This window comes from Parus major, chromosome 2 (genome assembly GCF_001522545.3).
Source record: "Parus major isolate Abel chromosome 2, Parus_major1.1, whole genome shotgun sequence".
Classification (NCBI taxonomy): domain Eukaryota; kingdom Metazoa; phylum Chordata; class Aves; order Passeriformes; family Paridae; genus Parus; species Parus major.
In genome coordinates, this window is record NC_031769.1 from 38,554,696 (window position 1) to 38,560,709 (window position 6,014).

General features: G+C 37.5%; 1 protein-coding gene across 1 annotated transcript in view; it reads right to left on the minus strand.

The window, feature by feature from the left end:
• The window catches only part of TOP2B (DNA topoisomerase II beta), a 69,137-nt gene extending 66,705 nt beyond the window's left edge, over positions 1 to 2,432 (minus strand). Inside the window, exon 1 of the mRNA XM_033511904.1 lies at positions 305 to 2,432. The gene's annotated coding sequence lies outside the window, so the exon portion shown is untranslated. The remainder of the gene's footprint in view (positions 1 to 304) is intronic.
• Between the last annotated feature and the right edge of the window lie 3,582 nt (positions 2,433 to 6,014).

Here is a 6,014-nt window from a genome sequence, read left to right on the forward strand (position 1 = left end):
CAATGCAGCTCTTTTACAATATTCCTTTATCTCTTGCAAACTATTAAGCAAAGGTACTGTATGTTTTATCTTACTGACAGACCTAAGTGTCAAAAAAGGCAACATATCTATTTTTGCAACAAATCTGCTGTTATACTATAATCATATTCCTCATTTTTTAAAAATAATTTTGCAAGGAACAACTTAGTGATACCCCATGTTCATAGGTAACAGCTAGAGAGAATACATTTCCTATACTGGACCTCATAGTAAGCTCATGCCAAACTTTTCACCATCATGCTACAGAACTGTAATAACAACTCACCTTCCTTTTCATTTAGCTGTTTTTTTATTAAGCTTTGTTATTCCACATATGCTCTTCTGCTGGAAGTTTTTATTGCAGAAAGCCTTTGAAGAGTGGGAAGCTCTGAAGCTCTTGAAATTTATCTGAAAGTAATGTGGTTCCTTTTACCTTGGTTTTTACTGCTGCTCACATTCTTCTATTTCCAGGTAATAAGTGCAATGAATTCGTCAGGTTTCCATGAAAAGGCAACACACATTACCCAGATATTTCAACATAGTATCAGTTTCCATCCCATTCAAAATTTCCCTTCCTCTAATGTGTCTTAAATTAGAAAATGGGTTTTATGTATCAATGTCTTTTCTTGCAGGTTTTGAAACTGTTTGACACTAACCATGTCAGAATTCCATTTACTTTGGAACCAGTACTAACGTTAGTTCTTTGGGAAAAGACAGATATATTATTACAGATTCTTTTATGTTCCTGTACCCTTTGAGATATGTTGGACACACCACTGAAACATGACATTTTTCTGCTGAGTTCATTTCTCTTGTGACTCATGCTAAGAAGCATGGAAGCTCCTTTTTTACTTTACATCCTACAGTTAGTTTATTGAAAAAGTCACTTATTAGCTCTCATGCATGAGAATTCCACTGGTTTGCTAACCTGTTTTTTATAACTGCTCGTTATTTTCTATCATATCTCCCAAAATATGTTGGACTCACTTTTCTGGGACATGAGTAACAATGATGAAAGACCACAGTGGCATAAAGGCTGAAAACACAATGAAATTACTTGAAGTTATAGAATAGCTAAAGTTTAAGAGATAATTGCACACATATGGTTCTTTGCGACATTTAATTCTCAAATCATAAAGCTTTCCTCAGCTTTCTAATCAAACAATCCATTCTCCCAAATAATTAAAGGTATTAATTTTGAGTTGTTGTGCAGAATTGAAGAGAATTCAGAGGAAACAATACTTTCTTTCCTGATAGTTGTTGATGAAGTACAGCAAAGCTGGATCCACACCAGCTCTCTGATTACGCTACACAGAGCACACAGGCCATAGAGGCAGGCACATTAACCAACCCATGGGAACGTAGCACAAGCTGCAGCACTCACACATAATCCATGGCACATGCCTCAGCTCTGAGTTGCTTCACCAAACCAGCATGACTGCTTTCATCCACAAAGCCAAACATCTCCTTAGCCAGGCACAGCACACAGCACTCCCAAGCTGCCCAGTACAACATTCTCCCAGCAGAATGTACATGCGGAACACAGCACTCCCACGCCTCCCTCCACCTCCCACTTAATGCTTAAATCTGCCCTGCTAGTTTATCATCCTTGTCTGTGTTTCACAAACAGGAAGATTGCAGTGCCTGTCATCCTACCCTTGACCTATGCTAGTCTCATGCTGTACATGGTGGGACATCCCACGATCCCTAAGGTTGATGTTCCCCTCAGGGTTGTTAACTATGCCACAGCATGGTAGCTTAACAGGTTCTGTAACAGACTAGCAGGGACACGCAAATAAAATAGGTGAAACTACTTTTTCAATTCCCTCCAGATGAATTAGCATGTTAATGGCATGAATGCTGTGCTTTGCATTTCCACTCCTACAGATCTTTGCATATTTACAAAAAGCAACAGTTAATCTTTCAAAAAGACATGAAATAAAACTATTGTTCTCAATTCAGCATTTGTTATTCTCTGATAGCCTTACAACAGATACCTGTAGCACAACATGCAAACTTAACGTATAATCATTCATTCAGTTCTTTGAATTTCCATGGCAATTCCTTCAGTTCTCCTTCTGTAATGTTTCTATGAGGTGTGGAGAAACATTTTCCCATGAATTAAATCTGCTTACTTCATGTGGTCAGGAGCCTCACTGCCCTTTTGAACTATATGCATAAACATACCAAAACACTAGGTTGCAGTGTTGGTCCTAAACCCCTTCCCTTAAAGTGTCTGCTCCTTCACCTTCCCCTGCATTGTGGCCCCTAAAACACGTCTGTCACCTCTCAGGCTCCTGGGCAACAGTGGATCTCAAAATGATGTGAGGAAAGTCCTGTTACCAGGCCTGCAGTGGGCTGCTCTTGGTGGCCAGTAGACTTGCTGGGAACACAGGATACCAGTGAGGGACTGGTTCCAAAATTACTGGAACGATAAGGGTTGAGGTTTCAGTTGTCCTATGAATGTCATGAGGAGGGGGGTGACACAGGACACAAAGACACAACACAAAAAGCACGCAGGAAATAAAATTATAAAAGAGATGAACAAAATCTTCCAGCAATGAAGACTGTGGTAGATTTAAAGGACCACATTCAAGGAACTCCCTCAGCAGACCATGCTGCTGTCATCCTGATGGCGTCTCCCACTTCCCACCAGAGAGGGAACAGCAGCTGTCATAAACTAAGGAAAACATGGAGGCTCTGTATGGGGTTGGGGTACCAGTCTGTGATGCACCAGAAAAGAGAGAAAAAGACAGAATCCAGGGATGGTACAGAAGCCTCCAGATCTTACCTATGAATCACTGGGAAGTTGCCTTGATTGCCACTGCAGACACTGCTTCAAAGAATGAAAACGACCAGTTTAGAAAAAGGGAAATTTAGAAGAGCTTTTAAGAGTGAAGACAACAGTGAGGGTTACCCCAGGAGACAGCTGGTACCACACGTTAAACAAAGGAATCTTCCAAAAGAAGGATAAAACATCTGTTTATGCTTCACTGTAGAATCCCTCCATCTCACCACTAATAAAGGTAATGCTAATATGTGGTGCTAGTCATGGTTTTCTTGCTCTAATGTGTGTTAAACACAAAATCCACTGACCAGTTCTGCTCGTAGTTACTCCTGCTTCACCCACAAGTAACACTACATGACTGAAGTGTCACTTCCATACAACTTTTCCAATAAAATATTCCCGTTATGGATTTAACATTCAATCCTTGGAACAGAATAGGTTCTAGTTGATTTCCTCTGAATTAGTTATCACATGCCAGCAAATCTCATGATCTTTAGAAATTAATTATATTCTGTTTTTCCACATCCAAAATCTTTCAGCCACTCTTTCACTGGCATACATGTTGCCTCCATGCTCTGTTCACAGATGAACCTTGTATTTTTCACTGAACACTTACAAAAGGTTGAATTTCCTCACATGATTGGTAATCAGTCCTGTATGTGAAACAAATGAAATCAAAAATAGAAAAGTGGCAAGTGTTTCTTACTCTGTTTCCTATCACAGATTTTGTTTCTGTGGGCCAGAAATGCACATTTCTTTGTCTTCAGAAAGTTATGCTTATGTTGTGTATGGTTGAAAGCCCATTTCTTCATATCTTTCTGTCACACATTCTTTTTTTTTCACCTACAAGCTGGTGTACAAATATGACTTACTAGCAAGCCTTAAAATGTGAAATAAAACTACAAAATGAAGTTGCAGAGTATATAGTTACAGTGTATAGTCAAGAAAAATTGCAATGTCTGTTGCACTGAATATGAACTCTGGGGTTTCGCCCTTACTAAAAAAAATCAAATGTATTTATATTTTAAAAATACCATTATCAAGGACAGACTTTGAAGTGTAGAGGAAGAACTGATATGACTTGTAATATTGTTAGAGGCTGAGTCAACTTATAAAGGCAGATCCTGCATAGAACTGACCCTTAGGTAAGAACTTGCTAAGGCTGTTTTGAAAGGCTCCATGATGATACAAATTCCTTTCAAAAACTATTTATTTAAAAAAAGGAAACAATCAGCTTTTCTAAACAAGTCCGCAAATTATACAAATTTGACATTCATTAATCAGCATTGATCTTAACTTTTTTCCACCCTCTAGTGCTAAAATTAAACTGCAGCCTCTAACACTTCCTGTTTCTGTTCCTACATCCCTAGTGGGGGTGTTTATTTTTTATTTTGAATGTTTTGTTTTAGTTTGGGGAGGGGTGGGGGGGGGAGAGAAGGGACTATTTTCTTTTAAACCATTATTGCCAACATCATGGAAATTAGCATACTCAGGCAGAAACTCCAATCTACACAACCTAACTAAAGAAAACACAAATCAAAACCAGTTTGGGGCATGTTTCATACTAAACCAAACCAGAACAGCGCCACAATTCTTAATGCAGTCCAAAACCAGGCACTTCCTTTTCAGACAATAAAGTTTTACATCCTTTTTGCCAGCAGTGAACTTTGCTTTTTTACATACCACACATTTCCCTGGCACTTTGGCTAAAGGTAAAAGCTGCTGCAGCTTAACTGTGTTATTTTGACTTCTCACATAATGCAAGCATGGACACACATATATTCCATTACCTTCCATCCTTTTCTTCACAGTGGTAATAATGCAGAGGCAAGAAGTGAGGCTCTCTCCTTCCATTCTGTACTTCATTGCTATTTCCATTTGCTCTAAGAGACTGTCACCAACTGTTCCACCTACTTTAGTTCAAGTTTGCTTAAACAGTGCTCTCCAATGTCTTCATTTTCTTACATCAGCTGATTTCTTTATGACTGTTCCACAGAGGAGTCTGTATATTGTTATCCAAAGTGCTTATCTAAAGTAAGTCCAGCATTTCCTCTTGATTGCAACAGATATAAGCTGCTAGTTGATGATTTTCAGTGGGGAAAGTATGTTCCCCTGGGACTTCAAGGATAATACACTATATTACTGAAGTTCCAAGGATATGAAATAACACTCAGCATTATGTAATAAAGGGGTCAAGTTAACAGAACATACACTGAAACATTACCATAAAAATACATAGTGAAATCATCTTTCCCACAGTTTAACAGACCTCTAACGGGAGACTCAGGGCTTCAAGTCGAAGCAGATGCTCAATGCTACACTGAAATATCACATCTTTACAGGTAATGTGGACCTAAAGCTCTTGGTTACCATGTGTCACTAAACACACTTCTTCAAAAATCAAAGATCAAGATTATTCTCTTGAACAAAGGAAGACATTATCTATAACAAGTGTGACCTTATTCTTAATTTTAAAAATTATTTCTATAGCTTTGACTAGTAAAAATAAAAACTATTTAAACCCTTAAATATTTATTTCTTAAATCTCAGATGGATTTTCAAAAAAAACTGTTCACTGGTCTCAGCAATTTTCTTCTACTGAAAACTTATAGTGACCTAAATATAAATAAACACACAATAAAATGTCTCAAAAACAGGGTCAGTCATTGGAAGCTACTTTTGCCAGCACCAGTTTACGTAGTCCATTACATTTTCTTTTGCAATAAAATTTTATTAAGTCCTCATAATTTTGTTGGTTTCTGGGTATCATCAATTTTAATTACTATTGCTCTTTTTTTCTGCTGAGTCTGAATATTTCCCGTCTATTCCTTTCACCTCCTTTTACCAAATAAACCAACATATTTTTTGTCATTGTGTATTCACCATACAGCTGCAATTCTGTACATAAATTAAAGCAAATTAAAATGTACTTTAAATTAGATGAGAAAATAAAGCTGCAGAAACTGAAGCAGGCTAATAATAAACAAAGCTAAAGCCTAATTACAAAGCTTACCATAAAAAAACCCCCAAGCCCAAGAATAAGAATAAAAATCTTAACAATGAAGAAAATCACTGATGTCTCATTCACAGTCACATTTAAGCCTTTACACATTTCATAATACCTGTACACCTAAAATACATATATACTTGACCTTGGACTGTTAATTAATCATTCCCAAGTTCTATAATATAGGCTGGGAGGTCTCAA